Raw genomic sequence first — 17,370 nt, forward strand, 5'->3', positions numbered from 1 at the left:
AAATCTATTTCTCACTTCCACTGCAAGGGATTTGATTTTGGTCATACCTAAATGGTCTTGTGGTTTTCCCTACTTTCTTCAATTTAAGTCTGAATTTTGCAATAAGGAATTCATGATCTGAGCCACAGTCAGCTTCCAGTCTTGTTTTTGCTGGCTTTTCCCCCAAATGCATTTCCCCATAGTGAACACCAGGAGGCACCACACACCAAAGGAAAGTAACCCTGACTGGGAGATGTGTTGGATCAAGAGCTTTCTTGGGCCCCTCTAAGGCAGAGAGAGCTTCCCTGGTGCCTCAGATGGTAAAGAATCTGCCTGTAATGTGGGAGGCCTGGGTTTGATCTCTGGATTGGGAAGATCCCCTGGAGGAGGGCATGGCAACTCACTCCAATATTCTTTCTTGGAAAATCCCCGTGGACAGAGGAGCCTGTTGGGCTACAGTCCATGGGGTGGCAAAGAATCGGTCATGACTGAATGACTAAGCACAAGGCAGAAAGAAGGTAATTTCTCCTGACTTCCTTGACGTCCTCCTTACTGGACCTCCTGCAGCCTCTGGGGAGGATTACCCTCAGATGTGCCCATAGGAAGCTCTAGGAGTTGGGAGGGCATGTCTGGGAGCACCATGGCAGGGTGCAGTATGGTGATAGGAGCCATGGTCTGCAGTTTCCCCATTGTGTGTCTTTGGGCCAATCACACCACTGCTCTGAGCCTCCGTTTTTCTCATCTGTCAACTGGGAGTGACAATTCCCTGCCCCACTCCCCTTTTCTTTCTTTCTTTTTTAAATTCTGTGTATATGTTATGTAAAAGTATTCAGTTGGCCAAAAAGTTTGTTTGGGTTTTTCATAACATTGTACGGAAGACCCGAACTAACTTTCTGGCCAACCCGATACTTTGAAACCAAGGCACACGGGCTCTGCAGAGTAAACTGTAGAGGGTAAGCATGCAGCAGGACCAGTTAGACGGCTGCTATGCCAGAACAGGGCAGATGATGATGCTGGGGGCTGTGGAGGTGATGAACACCAGTTGGATTCTGGGTATATTTTACATGTAGAACCAATGGGACTTGTTGAGAGATTGGATCTAGGGTGTGAGAAAAAGACAGGATCAAACATGACATCAGAGCTTTTGGACTGCGCAGAGACCAGCAATGCCTGGTGTTCAGATGGGGAAAATGGTGCAGGGATGGCTTGGAGGTGCATGTCGAGTGTTCATATTTGGACGTGGTAAGTTTGAGATGCCTTTTCGGTCACTGTGTGAAGAGAGAGGTCAGAAGACTGAGCCCTGATCCCTTTCTTCGGGTACCGAAAAAAATCACTCTACATAGTAGATTAGACTAGATCAAGATGAAAATATACCTGACGTACACTCTGTCACATCCCTTCCAGCATCCCTGGCAGACATCACTGACTCATCATGACACCCAGAATCCTTCTCAGCCCAGGGTTTTACCAACCAAGTAGAGGTGATACCAAGGAGAAAGCTCTCCATCATCCTTGGACTTGATGGGGGAATTGAGACCCTGATGCTGGGAAAGGTTGAGGGCGGGAGGAGAAGGGGACGACAGAGGATGAGACGGTCGGATGGCATTACTGACTCAATGGACACGGGTTTGAGTAAGCTCCAGGAGTTGGTGACGGACAGGGAGGCCTGGCGTGCTGTCGATTGATCATGGGGTCGCAAAGAATTGAACACGACTTAGTGATAAAACAACAACAACTGAGAATGTAGTTAAAACCATAGATTTAAAAAAAAAACGTTTTTTTGGAGTACAGTGACTTTACAATGTTGTGTTAGTGTCTTGGTTCAGTTCAGTCGCTCAGTCATGTCCGACTCTTTGCATTAGTTTAGTTAATTAATTTAGTGTTAGTTTAGGTACTTTTGTGATAGTTTCTACTGTACAGCAAAGTGAATCAGTTGTGAGTATACATATATCCCCTCTTTTAAAAAATATGGAACATTCATGAATTTGCGTGTTATCCTTGCGCAGGGGCCATGCCAGTGTTCTCTGTATCATTCCAATTTTCGTGTATGTCCTGCCGAAGTGAGCAGAGAAACCGTAGATTTTGAGTCAGAAAGACCTGGGCCAGAAAGCTCATCTTGCCACAGACTAATCTGAGACCTCAGCAAAAAGAATTGATCCTTTCTGCCTCAGTTTACCCATTCAAAAAATGGGATTAATAATAGTTCTTGTCTCATGGGTTTGTTGTGATGATTAAATGAGATACAAGAGGCCTACTTAGCACAGCTTCCCTGGTGGCTCAGATGGTAACGAATCTATCCGCAATGCGGGAGACCTGGGTTTGATCCCTGGATTGGGAAGATCCCCTGGAGGAGGAAATGACAAGCCACTCCAGTATTTCTTGCCTGGAGAACCCCCACGGACAGAGGAGCCTGACAGGCTACAGTTCATAGCGTTACCAAGAATCGGACACAACCGAGCGACCAAGTGCGCACACACGCTCTTAGCACAGCACTAAGGACAGTTCTTTATTCATACAAGCAGCAGCAGGAGTAATAAATCGTTTACCTGTATTGTTCAGCTGGAACCAGTCTAGAAGATTTCTTGCTATTTCTGACCTCCAGGACAGAGATGTTGTAATGCTGGGGCTTTCCAGCAGGAGGCATGATTGACATTTACATCTCCACTGCCTGCAGAGATTCCGGAAGTGGGGAGAAAGGGTCTCTGGGGGACTGTCCTCCAAGGGCTGTCCTGGCGCCTAGACCCTTTCTTCCCCCAGCTCTTGGTTCTTCCCAAACCACAATGTCTCAGCTTTCTTCACTGGGTCTGCTCTATCTTCCCCGGTATACTTCCTGGCCTCCTCCTGCTGTGGTCCATCTGAGCTACTAAATCTGGCATCCCAGGCCCCAGCCGACCTCTGCTCCCTGTTCAATTTCCCCAAGGTGACCAGGTGCCTGCTGGTGGCCTTCCCTTTGCACGTTGTGTCCACTTGGTGTGTGTCTCGGGCCCTCTCTCTTCCCCTCAGCTCTGCAGGAACCCTTCCCCGAATTCCTCCTCTCGGGGCAGGAGAGAGACGGAGGTGGGTTAGTTGGGACAGAGGCCAGACCGCGTGTTCCCTGAGCCGCCCGGCCTCGGTCATGGGTGAGCTCAAGAGGAAACCAGAGCCGGGTCCCCCAGCCTCAGGCGGGAGTGAGTCACTCGCCACCCGGACCGCATCCACCTTCCGACTCAGACTCTCGTTTGGCCTGTGCTGAGCGCCTGTGACTTGCCGGGCCCCGTGCCCAGCGCTGGGTCAAGTGGAGACTGAGGAAGACCGTGTGCCAGGCCTCAAAGGGAACAGTCCTGCGTGGGGGTGATGCGTACAGTACCCCAGTGGGCCATGGCAGTACAGAGCAAATGTGCTCTAACGGAAGGACGGGCGCCGGTGTGTGGTCTGGGGGTGACTTCTGACTGTCTAAACAACAGAGTCAGTGAAGCATGTGCTTGTTTTAAAGGGTCCCTCTTGGATCCATCTTTTCTCACACTCAGTGGCCAAAATGGACCTTCCTCAGCCTCCATATCCCTTTCTTGGCCAAATATCACGTCCCCTCCACTGCCTTCAGCACCCCCAACACAATCAGACACATATAGACACACACACACACTGATGCTTAGAGTAAGATGACCTCATGGGAAAGCCCTGGAAGAGGGCCAGTCGCTTGCGAAGTAGCCTCTGAAACTGCCCCCTCTCTCTCCTTGCTCTCCTGCTTCACTGCCCACCACCCCTTTCCATGGGTCCCCGCCACAGTTTGGCATCCAAATCCTGGAGGCTGTCTGTACCCAACCTTTATCCCTCTCCACTGGTAACCCCAGTTTGTACACAGATGATGCCAGGACTTATGGCCTGATGAACTACAGCATGCCTCTGCTGCCCGCCCCTGCCCAGCCCCTGCCCTGCAAATATGAAATCTGCGATCTTCGGCATGTGTTTGCTGCACAGAATGCCCCCAGTAGGTCATCGGCTGTCATGATGAACAAACGAGAAGGAAAACAAACAACCCAAAGAGGGCTGCTTCTTGGGGTTCTGGTGCCCCAAACCACAGTGACATGCCTGGTAGTTTTCAGTGGAAGGAGGCATGGGGTCAGCATAGGTGCTGGCTGGGATGTCACATGAGTTGAAGTGGGTAGCAGTTATTCCATAGGTTCATCAAAATAATCTCTTTATTTCTTCACATAAAAGGATATATATTAGATGTTAGAGAAACTAGGAACTAGACATTTTCTGTTTTTTTTTTTTTAAGGAAATAGACACTTTTGATATAACAAACAAAAAGCAAAGGAATATGGTTCCCCCAACCATACAGTAGGGGCTTCCCTGGTGGCTCAGATGGTAAAGAATCTGCCCACAATGCAGGAGACCCGGGTCTGATCCTTGGGCTGGGAAAATCCCCTGGAGAAGGAAATAGTAACCCACTCCAATATTCTTGCCTGGAGAATCCCTTAGCCAGAGGAGCCTGGCAGGCTACACAGTTCACGGGGTTGCAAAGAATCAGATATGACTGAGCAACTAACACAACGTATAGAAATGATCAATTCCTGGGAATTTCACACAAACCACACACTTTTTTTTCTTTAACACAATGTACTCTTACTGTAGAAGCTGCCTTTAAAAAACATGGAACAATATATCATAAGTGAAAAAAACTAACACTTGCTAAGACTGGCTCTGTGTAAGGCGCAGTGGAAGCGTTTTGTATATGGGGTTTCATTTAGTCAGCTGTGTGGGATTATTTACTGGCCCCATTTTACGGAGTCAGAAAGTCAGAGTCAAGTGCTCTTTTAAAAGGCAGTTAGGAGACAGGCAGAAGCCTGGCCTGGGAGGTGGGAGACGAGGCTCCAGCTCAACTTCTCCCCGGTTCAGGGCCTCAGTCTTCTCATCTGAGAAATGGGGGAGCAGGGCCAGAATGACCTTCCCCATTTACGGAGGTCACCTCCTCTGAGGCCTTACTCAATTCACCCTTGTTCTGAGGCTGATGGCAATCGCTCATGTTCACCGAGTCATGTGCCAGGTCATTTAAACACTTCTTTTTATCCTTCCAACAGTCCTAAGAAAACATGGTTTTTTTTCATCACCTGCCTTGACAAGTGCGGAAACTGAGGCATGCAGAGCTAGAGAAGCTTGCCCAGTGTCATCCCAAGAGTGAGGGCCAGTGTCCAAATTCAACCCCAGATCCAGTCAGCCCCACACCTGTACTCTTAACCACCCCCAGTTGCTTTTCAATGCTTCCTTACCCATGGGAAGACAGACACTTTACCTCTTGACTCAGTAAACACACGTATAGCAAAATTTAACTGGGATACAAATTTCATGAGCTAAAATTATATCTGTACCATGTGACATGCTCTCAATGTTGTTTATCTATTTCATTAAAAAAAAAAAATCCTGGCTGCAGCCACTACATTTAGGCTCAAAAGGGGTCATGACCCATAGTTTGAGAACCATTGCTTATGCAGTCCCTTCTCTGCCCTTGGGGGGAGGCCTTTTTAATGGGTTCACAGTCTTTCTCTTTTGATCCTAGGAAGTCGCTGGTAGAGGCACTGTGACCTATCTCAGAGGGGAGGGAACTAAGGAGCAGAGAGGGGTAGGGCAGGTGCTGCCGGGGGCATACAGGGAGCCCCGGGGTTCCCACCTAGGGCCAGGTCGGGGGCAGATTCAGGCCAGTTGACAAAGCGCCTTTACTGATCAGCTGCTCTTTGTAGGGAGTCACATACCTTACAGCGCAAGGTTTAGGTCATTAAACTCAGCCACCCAGGCAGCTGGGTGAGGGAGAGATTAAGGGCCCCTTGTTCCAGAGGAGGCAGCTGAGGCTCAGAAAGGTTGAGTGACTTGGCCAAGGCCCCACAGCCCGGAAGAAGCCAGGCTCGGGGTTTGGGTCCCTACCGAGTTCCCGGGACCATGCTGGGGACCTGAAACCTAACAGATGCTCAGCGAGCGTGTGCCTCTGGCCGGCCCCAAGCACTCTCCTACTGCCCATTGCCGGGGCTCCGTGATTTCCACTTCAGGCCTCCTTTCTGGGAAGCACGGGCCCTGGGCGTGGTCAGCTCCCCTGGAGTTCGGGGCTTGCTGGGGCTCCGCCTGGGCGAGGGTCCCTGGGGTGCGTACTCTGCTGAGTTTCGGTTCCAGGTCCCTGCATGCTCGCTCACTGGCCCTGCCCTGTCAGCTGGGAGGGAGGGAGGGAGGAATCAAGACCGCTCCCCTGGGCTTGGGGCGGAGGAACCCTGCTGGCGCCTCTGCCGCTGGGCCTCTCCCACCCCACCTCGCCTCTCACTCCCAGGCTGGGTTCTGGGGCCTCCTGTGGGGCCCAGGCCCTCTCTGGTCCTTCCTCCAGCCTGGGTAGGGGCTCTCCCTCTCGGTCTGCCCTTTTCCTTGGGGGAAAGATCCCAGGGAGAGGGTTGAGCTTCAGGTCTGACCCCTGTGCCGAGGTCAAGCTCTCTCGGTGGAGAGGAACAGACACGGAGCCTTGCACTCTCTGTTCCACTCAGGCTTCGCATTGTCCCTGCCCCAGAGGAGGGGAGGAGGGGCCCCTGGAGTCCTGAAGCTAACCATCCCTTCCCGAGCAGGAAGGGTTCTGACCCCACCCCCCTAGCAGGAAGCCCAGAGCTGACTCAGGACATCTTCCAGACCTGGGAGGGGAGGAGGGGGAAGACAGGACGGCTGGAAGCCAGGGCAGAGGGCCAACAGCTGGGCTTTGACAGGGTTCCGCATGGTGTGGAAGTGCCAAGTGTTCAAGGGGAGTGCCATTTTCACCTCCACCCTTCTCCCTGCCCGTCTGGGCCTCACCCCTCCTAAAGAGCTGGCTCGACATTGCCTTCCTCCAGGAAGCCTCTCTGGGTTGACCCCACCTCACACTGCCTGGCATCACTTTGCATCTTCCGTGAGGGAAGGAGGCGAGAGTAAGACGCAGCACTGCGTACACTCACAGCTGGGAGCTTACGCATCTCAGAGGGCCTGGTCTGCTTTACATCTCTTGCACAAATGTTTGAAAATGACCCTCGGAACCAATTTGCAGATTAACATACACACACAGGCACACAAGTACCTCTATCATTTCTTGACTGTCCGATAGGACAAGATATTGGGTTTGGCCAGGAACAGATGTTTCCAAAGTGAATTCTAGACTGTCCATCAGTGTTAATCCACCCACCTGACTCTTCCACCAGAACAGAGAGTCCTGTGGTCAGAGAGACTTGGAGCCCTGAGATTTAGGGATTAAGCAATGCTAACCTGATTTCTGTACTGCCGGCCTTTTCAGATCCTTTAACAGTTAATGCACATTGTGAATCTCCAAGTGTCTATAGTTTCCCAAATTTACTTGACCTCAGAAATTTTGTATAGTGGAGCATCTTATGTCTAGTGTGCTACTGAGCAACTTTTGGAAAACATTGGGATATGGAATGTTCTAGAAAAAGCCGACACAACTGAGCAATAACTTGTATGAACAACACAATATACTTCTATGGACTGAGTGCTTACTCCCTGTCAGGCTCAGTACTAAGCCTTGATGTGATAGATCTTAGCAAATTCTCAGAACAACTCGTGAGATTAATATTATTTTGGAAGTAAAGAGAATCTTCTAAGTCATTTGGTAGGTTAATTCATGATGATCTCCTAAGCTATGGATTCTGCACTATCTGAAGTGATATTCAAAATATTCATCAACCTACATGGCACTGATCAACTTATCAGAGATCTCAGATTCCTGGGTAGACTAGTATTTGCCCTTTACACTTTGGATTGTGAGGAGACCTGGAAGATTTGAGTGTAGGAACAAGGATCTCTGGGGTGATGAGGAGGGTGCATTCAATGTTAATTCCAGCAAGAGGGATTTGGTTCAGTTCTCTGGATGTTGAGATCTGGGGATAAGAGCCCTGGGGAGCCACAGGGTTTTTTCTGTGTGGTTGAGAAGAGAAGCAGCACTGCCCATCTCAGTTGGCTTGAGGTGTGACCTGGCTTCAGAGGCAGAGGCGTGGATGACCTGGGTGTCCCGTAAGTGCACCACAGCCAGTATGTATGGCTGAGTCCCTGCTGGACCTGCAAGGCTCCCTGGATAAGTCAGGGCCTCAGCCTTTCCATCTGTCTGATGAGGGTACTGGAGATGTGATTGCTTTTTGGCCCTGTCCCCAGAGTCAAGCATGGTCCAATCTTGCCGCTGCCTCTCAACTGATACCCTCTCTGTTAACCAGATCCTGGGTGGTGTCTACCCTGACCCCATTCTTTCTCTCCTCTCCACTTCCCTTCTCCCAGAGCTGCAAGATCTGACCAAACTCTCTTTTCCTAGACGTTTAAAGTCCTTCTGGCTATACCAGCCTCACTCTCTCCAGCGGTTTCCACTTGTGAAGCGAGAGCCTCTGAACTTTCTCCAGGCTTCTGGAAGATTAACAACAGCTCATACAATAAAGCATGCTTATGTGCCAGGCACTAAACGTTGGATGTTGACTCATCTAATCTTCACAGCAGCTCCTCTGCTCTTATTCCCAATTTACAGATGGGAGAAGTGAACCAGAGTGATTCAGTAACCTGCCCACAGACACACAGTAAGTATGTGTTGAAGCTGGGATACAAACCCAGAAGGTGTGGCTGTTAGGGCTTTGTTGTCCAATAAGGGAGCCTCCTCCAGCCACATGTGGCTGTTGAGCCTTGGACATGTGTTTAGTGTGAACTGAGATGTGCTGTAAGCATTCAATGCACAAGAGGTTTTAAGGCATGGTAGGACACAAAGGATGTAAGATACCGCATTAATATTTTTTGCATTGTTTGTATGGTGAAATGGTATTTTAGACTTATTGAATTAAATAAAATAGATCATTAAAGTTAATTTCACTTTTTCTTGTTACTTCTTGATGTGACTGCTTGAAAATTTAGAGTTATACATGTGGCCATTTTATATTTCTATCGGAGAGTGCTGTTCTAAACTCTGTGCTCACAGGCACTCTGTTGAATTGTCTGCTTCTTGGGAGAACGGAGGTGGGGCAGGTGATGAGAGTGGTAATGGTAGTCATGGTGATGGTGGTGATTTGTTGGTGGAGCGGTGGTGGTGATGGTGGCGGTGATGGTGGGAGTGGAGGTGATGGTGGCAGTGATGGTGGTGGGAATGGTGGTGATGGTGGTGGTGATGATGGTGATGGTGGTGGTGGTGGTGATGGTGATGGTGGTGATGGTGGTCGTGGTGGTGGTGGTGGTGGTGGTGGTGATGGTGGAGGTGATGGTGGTGGTGGTGATGGTGGTGGTGATGGTGGTGGAAGTGGAGGTGATGGTGGTGGTGGTAATGGTGGTGGTGATGGTGGTGGTGGTGATGGTGGTGATGGTGGTGGTGATGGTGATGGTGGTGGTGATGGTGGTGATGGTGGAGGTGATGGTGGTGGTGATGGTGGTGGTGGTGATGGTGGTGGAGGAGGTAATGACAGTAGGGAGGAAACATTAGTGGGGTGGTGATGAATGAAGCTATCTCATTAGTGGAAGTGAGAAATAGATTTAAGGGACTAGATCTGATAGATAGAGTGCCTGATGAACTCTGGACGGAGGTTCGTGACATTGTACAGGAGACAGGGACCAAGACCATCCCCATGGAAAAGAAATGCAAAAAAGTGAAATGGCTGTCTGAGGAGGCCTTACAAATATCTGTGAAAAGAAGAGAAGTGAAAAGCAAAGGAGAAAAGGAAAGATATAGGCATCTGAATGCAGAGTTCCAAAGAATAGCAAGGAGAGATAAGAAAGCCTTCCTCAGCTATCAATGCAAAGAAATAGAGGAAAACAACAGAATAGGAAAAATAAGAGATCTTTTCAAGAAAATTAGAGATATCAAGGGAACATTTCATGCAAAGATGGGCTCGATAAAGAACAGATATGGTATGGACCTAACAGAAGCAGAAGATATTAAGAAGAGGTGGCAAGAATACACAGAAGAACTGTATAAAAAAGATCTTCACGACCAAGATAGTCACGATAACGTGATCACTGACCTAGAGCCAGACATCTTGGAATGTGAAGTCAAGTGGGCCTTAGAAAGCATCACTGCAAACAAAGCTAGTGGAGGTGATGGAATTCCAGTTGAGCTATTTCAAATCTTGAAAGATGATGCTGTGAAAGTGCTGCACTCAATATGCCAGCAAATTTGGAAAACTCAGCAGTGGCCACAGGACTGGAAAAGGTCAGTCTTCATTCCAATCCCAAAGAAAGGCAATGCCAAAGAATGCTCAAACAACTGCACTCATCTCACATGCTAGTAAAGTCATGCTCAAAATTCTCCAAGCCAGGCTTCAGCAATATGTGAACTGTGAATTCCCAATGTTCAAGCAGGTTTTAGAAAAGGCAGAGGCACCAGAGATCAAATTGCCAACATCTGCTGGATCATGGAGAAACCAAGAGAGTTTCAGAAAAACATCTATTTCTGTTTCATTGACTATGCCAAAGCCTTTGACTGTGTGGATCACAATAAACTGTGGAAAATTCTGAAAGAGATGGGCATACCAGACCACCTGACCTGCCTCTTGAGAAACCTGTATGCAGGTCAGGAAGCAACAGTTAGAACTGGACATGGAACAACAGACTGGTTCCAAATAGGAAAAGGAGTACGTCAAGGCTGTATATTGTCACCTTGCTTATTTAACTTATATTCAGAGAACATCAGGAGGAACGCTGGGCTGGAAGAAGCACAAGCTGGAATCAAGATTGCTGGGAGAAATATCAATAACCTCAGATATGCAGATGATACTACCCTTATGGCAGAAAGGGAAGAGGAACTCAAAAGCCTCTTGATGAAAGTGAAAGAGGAGAGTGAAAAGGTTGGCTTGAAGCTCAACATTCAGAAAACAAAGATCATGGCATCTGGTCCCATCACTTCATGGGAAATAGATGGGGAAACAGTGGGAACAGTGTCAGACTTTATTTTTTTGGGCTCCAAAATCACTGCAGATGCTGATTGTAGCCAGGAAATTAAAAGACGCTTACTCTTTGGAAGGAAAGTTATGACCAACCTTGATAGCATATTAAAAAGCAGAGACATTACTTTGCCAACCAAGGTCCGTCTAGTCAAGGCTATGGTTTTTCCCGTGGTCATGTATGGATGTGAGAGTTGGACTGTGAAGAAAGCTGATCGCCGAAGAATTGATGCTTTTGAACTGTGGTGTTGGAGAAGACTCTTGAGAGTCCCTTGCAAGGAGATACAAACAGTCCATTCTAAAGGAGATCAATCCAGGGTGTTCATTGGAAGGACTGATGCTAAAGCTGAAACTGCAATACTTTGGCCACCTCATGCGACGAGTTGACTCACTGGAAAAGACTCTGATGCTGGGAAAGGTTGGGGGCGGGAGGAGAAGGGGACGACGGAGAATGAGATGGCTGGATGGCATCACCGACTCTGTGGACATGAGTTTGAGTGTACTCCGGGAGTTGGTGATGGCCAGGGAGGCCTGGCGTGCTGTGATTCATGGGGTCGCGGAGAGTCGGACACGACTGAGTGACTGAACTGAATTGAACTGAATATTTTAAAAGAAACATCTGTTTTTTGAAAAAATACATATCCATTATAAAAGTGATTTCCGAGTGCCTCAGATGGTAAAGAATCTGCCTGCAATGCAGGAAACCTGGGTTTGTTCTCTGGGTGGAGAAGATCCCTTAGATAAGGGAATGGCAATCCACTCCAGTATTCCTGCCTGGAGAAATCCATGGACAGAGGAACCTGGTGGGCTACAGTCCATGGGGTCCCAAAGAGTTGGACATGACTGAGTGACTAATGCAAAGTCAAGTCCAGTATAGAAAATAATTTGAACAATAGAAAGTGGAAGTCTCCCTCTATTCCTCTACTTCAGAGATTGCCAATAGTTTATGGGTGCGATCCTCTAGCCTTTCTGTAAACAGAAACAGCAAGAAGATATAAACTTAAAAAAATAGATGGTTTGATAATATATGCTATCCTGTAATCTGTTTGGTTTTTTTTTCCTTACCTAGCAATGTATTGGGCCTATTTTTATCCATCAATACAAATGAACTTAATTCATTCTTTTTACCATCTTATAAGAATCTTGCATGATTCTGTCCAAGTTATTTAACAAGCCCTCTATTAGTGTTCATTTGAGTGGCTTCAAATTTTTACTATTTAAGCAGAGATAAAATGGCTATCTCGTATACCTGGTGTATCTTCGAACTTTTGAGGCAACATCTCTGTAGGACTGATGTGCCAGAGCAGAGCTACTTCACCTTTGCTGTTTTGCTTGGATCACCCACTGGCCCCTCAGAAGCTACCCTCCAGAGCACATGTAGGCCCCTGTCCCATGTCGGCATCATCAATTTCTGCTACGATGTGAGCACAAGCCTCTCAGCTCTCTGCCCACATTCACCTGCCACCCTCCAGTTTTTCTCCTCACAATAGCCAGAGTTGCCTTTTAAAAACACAGATCTGCTCATGTCATTACTTGTCACCTCCTCCAAAAAAGCCCCTTTGCGGTCAGACTTCCCTTGGGTTAAATGCAGAGTCCTTCCCACGCCCTGGGAGGCCTGTAGGACCTGGCCTCCGCCCACCTCACCAGCCGATTCTGATGCATTCCCCTTCAATCTCTGTAGCCACACTGGTTCCCTGTGAGTGCCCTGCATTCTCTGTGTTTTTGTTTTCCCACCTCAGGGCCTTTGCACAAGCGGTACCCTCTGCCTGGAACACCCTTTCCAGCCCTATTCTATCCTTTCACCTATTTAACTCCTGCTTATCCTTCAGCTCCCAGCCCAATGGCACTTTCTCAAAGAAGCCCTCCCTGATGCACCCCCAGACGTGGGTCTCAGAGGACACCCCACCCCCACTTCAGCACACTCCTCACTGTTGCTGAGCGCACAGGTGTCTATGTGATTATCCTCCTCTTTGAAGACCAAGGCCTCTCTCCATGGAACCCAGGTTCCAGCACAATGTCTGGCTTCCAGACTTTCAGTAAAGATTCACTGGTTTTATTTCTTTAACCACAACAGTTCAGTTGTGTCGCTCAGTTGAGTCCAACTCTTTGTGACCCCATGGACTAAACCACACACTTGTTTGTCAAACCTTAACCCATAGGATGTGTTATTCACTTATTTATTTTGGCTGCACTGGGTCTCCATTGCTGCGTGTGGGCTTTCTCTAGCTGGGGCAAGTGGGGGCTGTTCCTTGCTGCGGTGCATGGACTTCTCATCACAGTGGCATCGCTTGTGGAGCACAGGCTCTAGGCATGGTGGCTCAGTAGTTGGGGCACACGGGCTTAGTTGTTCCACAGCATATGGGGTCTTCCCAGACCAAGGGTCGAACCTGTGTCCCCTGCATTGACAGGCAGATTCTTAACCACTGGACCACCAGGGAAGTCCCATGTTGTGTTCTTGTTTGACTCTCCCTTTGACTTTGCAAGGTAAACAGGCCCTGGAGTATTGTAACCATTTTATAGAGAAAGAAACTGAGGTTTGGAAGAGGAACCTGCTTTGGCTAAGATCCCTCGGCAAGTAAATGGCCCGGGTGCAGGACTCGAACCCACCTCCTCCTCTGGTACTTCTCAACCTGGACTCTCAATCTTTCCTTTACTCTCTGCAGAAAATTACACCTTTATCATTTTTGTTTTGCATCTATTGCTTATCTTCCATCTGGCCTCGTGTGATGGGAAGCCAGTGGGAAGTTCTGGGCAGCAGAGTCATACAATCTGATTCATAGTCTTAAAATACCATTCTGGCTGCTGTGTGCAGATGGACTGTGGAAGGCAAGGCTAGATGGGACACAGGTTAGAAATGGCGATTGGGACCAGGGTGGTGGGGGGGGCAAGAAGTGGTCAGACAGGGGGTATTTTTTGAAAGCAGACCTACAGGAGGTGTTGATGAATAGGCTGGGGGCGGTGGGGGAGGGGGTTGTGAGGGAAAAAAGGGGAATCCAGAATGACTCCTGGACTTTTGCCCTGAGCACCTTCTCCTGGGTTGCAGAATCTGGGGAATGAACATGGGTGGGGTGATGATCAGAGTCTGGGGGCATGTTAAGTTTGAGATGCTAAACTCAAGACATCCAAGACAGTGAGCAGACAGAGTATGAACACAGCCTAGGGCAGGGGTCTGAAGAGGTACACGCTTGGGAATCATCAGCTTAGAAATGGAACCAGGGAGGCGTCTAGACTCCTGGCCCAGTGCTCTTTCCACTGTTTCTCTTTCCATCTGACCCTTTCTTGCTCTCTCAGCTCCCTAGCAGATCCTCCCAGGAGCAGGCAGAGGGGGTGGGTCTCTGGGGTGACACAGAGCCCTGCCCACTGTTTCCCCCACCTGCCCTGGCCCCGGTCCCTTGGCAAACAGCCCTGGGCCTCCTGGGCTGCTGTATTTCAGAAAAGCGTTCCAGTTTGGCAGAGCAAATACAGCCGAGGAGAAAGGCAACACCTTGCAAAATCGCGCCAGGCCCTCGAAGGAGAGTTTTCTTGGTCTTTTCTTTGACTTTCTCATCTGGCCTCCAGCCAAGAATGTGTCCTGTATTTTCTTCCTTGGTCCCTCCCCACCGCCCACCCCATCCCTGGTGTCTGCAATTCCCAGAGTGTTAATCTCCCATCACGAGACTGGGAAATCTCAGAAATGGCCTGGAGCTGCACAGCTGGCCTGGGTCCCTCCTCTGCCCTCCCACAAAGCCCTGGCTTCCAGTGGAGTGCCGGGAAGGAGTGTGGGCCCTGGAGTGGGAGTGCCTGGATTTCAGTCCTAGCCTGTGGCTGTGTGACCTGCGGGAGGTTACTTCCCTCTCTGTGCCTCGGTCTCCTCATCTGTGAAATGGGGACAATAATAGTACTACTTGACAGGCTTGTTGTGAGGTGTGCATGAGTTAGTATAGGTAAAGCCTAAAATGGTGATAATTATGATTTCCCTAGGTTAGGTCAAGATAAAGAACACAGGCCCCAGAGGGATACTGCCTGAGTTCCACGTCCGGCTCCATGACTTACCACTTAATCCCTGAGTGCCTTGGGTCTTGTCTAGGGCGGAGCTGTCCTCACAGGTGTGGGGGCCTGTGCAGGTGCTGCAGGCAGAGCCCTTACCAGTGCCTGACACGCATCCTGAGTGCTCTGTGGATGTTGACTTAATGGAAAATCAGTGCGCTTTCTTATCTGGGCTTTCTAAATCTGGCCCAGGCCCCTGACCTCCTCAGCCCAGGCTGAGATCACTCCCTGGCAGGCTTCTCTGCCCAGACTTACACGGCTGATGCCTGAAATCCCACCATTACTGCCTCACTTCTTTGACTCGACGCTTTGCCATCATTAATGCTGATGGCCAGGGAAAGGGTCACCAGCTCTTCATTCCGTCTTTTGTTCCTCCGTGTGAGGACGTTCACCAGCGATTTTCCTGAGAGGGACACGGGAAGGAAAAGCATGCTCTCCCGTCATGCCCCCTGCCCTGGGCTTGACCCCAGGCTCTCCTGTTGCCCCTGAGGGGAGTCCAGTTTTCCTGCCCTGGCCCCCCGCAAACTCTGTCAACATCTGGTCCAAATCCACCTCGCAGTGTGCATGCCCCACGTGACCCCCTGGCCAGCCTGGATGTCTTCTCGCCCATCGTTTGGGCTTTCTGGCCCCAGTGTCTTTGCTCATTTGAGTCCCAGTACCTAAACCATACCCCCATTCTCCCACTCGCGCTGTTCTTCGCCTTTCTTGGAGGGTCTGCATCATGGTTTCTGAGCCTCAGCACTCCCGACGTTTGGGACTTGATAACTCTGTTGCGGGGACTGCCCCCCAGCGTGCAGGGTGTTTAGCGTCATTGCTGGCTCCTACCCGCTCTTGCACCTCTCCAGGTGTGACAGCCCCAAGTGTCTGCAGACCCTGCCCAGCGTCCCCTGGGGTGGGGTGGGGTTGAGAACCACTGGTGTATAATGTACAACAAGGGGTGTGGAGCTGGCTGGACCTTGGGGTCACGGCCCGCTCTGCTCCTGCTAGCTGGGGGATGGGTGGTTTGTCTTGGTTTGCTCAGATGCAAAACAGGCATCAGAAATCCTGTCTCACAGACAATATTTTAAATTTGTTTTTATTCACTTATTTAGGCCATGCCATGTGACATGTGGGACCCTAACTCCCCAACCAGGGATCAAGCTCATGCCCCCTGCAGTGGAAGCATGGATTCTCAACCATTGGACCGCAAGGGAAGTCTCCAGACAGCATTTGAAAATGATAACTGTTGCAAGGTTACATTGATAGATGCTTGAAAAGGTGAAGCAAAAATTCAAACGGCAACCATGCCATCTGCTCAGACTAAATTCATCCCCTATTTCCTTTTTTTCAGGAAATGCACCCCTGGCCTTCTACCTACTACTGTCAGGCCCCAAACTCTGGAGTCTCCTTTGATTTCTACACACACCCCCCCCCAATCTGTCCATTTGCAAAAGCTTTGCGCACCTCCAAAGCCAGTCAAAATCCAGCCCTTCTACCAACGTCCACTCTCCTCTCACCCCAGATCTCCACTGTGGGCATCACAGCAGCCTCCCTACAAGCCTCCAGGTTCTACACTGTCTAGTCCACCATCCACACAGCAGCCAGAGGGCTCTTCTTACAGCAAACTCAAGTCAAACCCTAGTTAACCTCAAACTCCATACCAGGACCTCTAGAACCTCCTGCCTGGCCCTGCCCTCCCCGCCCCCTGCCCAGCGGACAGCATCCTCCCTGGCCTTTTCCTGTTTCTCAGACAGCATTGTGACCACTGCTGTCTCACCAAGGCCTTCACACTGGTAGACACCTTGCCTGGCATGTGGGCCTCAGTGCTTACCTGGCTGGCACCTTCACACCCATCCTATCCCTACTCCAGTGCTGTCTGGGGATCTTGCCTGAGTCTCCACCTACAGCAACCTCCCCCACCCCAGTTACACTTGGTCCCTTTATCCCACTTTATTCTCTTCACAGTCTTTATCATGATCAGAAACTATGCTCTTTATTTATTTACAACCTTGCCTGTTAATAGTCTTCCCCAACCAGAATGGTCAACTTCTTGGGAGAGGAGTCCTGTCCACTGTTGCATCCTCAGGGCCAAAGACAGCACCTGGCACACAGCAGGCATCCAAGAAATGCTCGGTGGATATGTGAATCCAGTTGTAAAATTTCATCATCTTTCAAATGCAGCCCAGAGGCCACCTGCCTGTAGCCCGTTCCTCAGTGGAAGCCATATTCCCCTCCTCTGAGCCTCTGAAGGATCTGTATCTCTCCCTTGGTTGAATCACTTGGCCCTGTTACTTTCTCTTTATTAAAAAAAAAAAATTATTTATTGGACTGTGCTGGGTCTTACTTGCATCATGTGGGATCTAGTTCCCTGACCAGGGATCAGATCAGGGACCCCTGTATTGGGAGCTCAGAGTCTTAGCTACTGGGCATCTAAGGAAGTCCTGGCCCCATTACTTCTTTATGGAAATGGCCCATTTCTCCAGATTTACTG

The 17,370-nt window shown here is 49.4% G+C and overlaps 1 long non-coding RNA gene and 1 other non-coding gene across 2 annotated transcripts; one reads left to right on the forward strand and one right to left on the reverse strand.

Annotated features, from left to right (window-relative positions):
• The first annotated feature begins 1,141 nt into the window (after window positions 1–1,141).
• On the forward strand, window positions 1,142–17,159 carry LOC129537882 (uncharacterized). Its single transcript, XR_008682124.2, has 3 exons — window positions 1,142–1,221; window positions 8,276–8,531; window positions 15,992–17,159. It is a non-coding gene; the product is annotated as an uncharacterized LOC129537882 (long non-coding RNA).
• LOC129538704 (U6 spliceosomal RNA) lies at window positions 1,942–2,045 on the reverse strand. Its single transcript, XR_008682260.2, has one exon. It is a non-coding gene; the product is annotated as a U6 spliceosomal RNA (small nuclear RNA).
• Window positions 17,160–17,370: the final 211 nt, after the last annotated feature.

This window comes from Moschus berezovskii, chromosome 2 (assembly GCF_049115385.1).
Source record: "Moschus berezovskii isolate FMDL1 chromosome 2, NW_MosBer_1.0, whole genome shotgun sequence".
NCBI classification, from domain to species: domain Eukaryota; kingdom Metazoa; phylum Chordata; class Mammalia; order Artiodactyla; family Moschidae; genus Moschus; species Moschus berezovskii.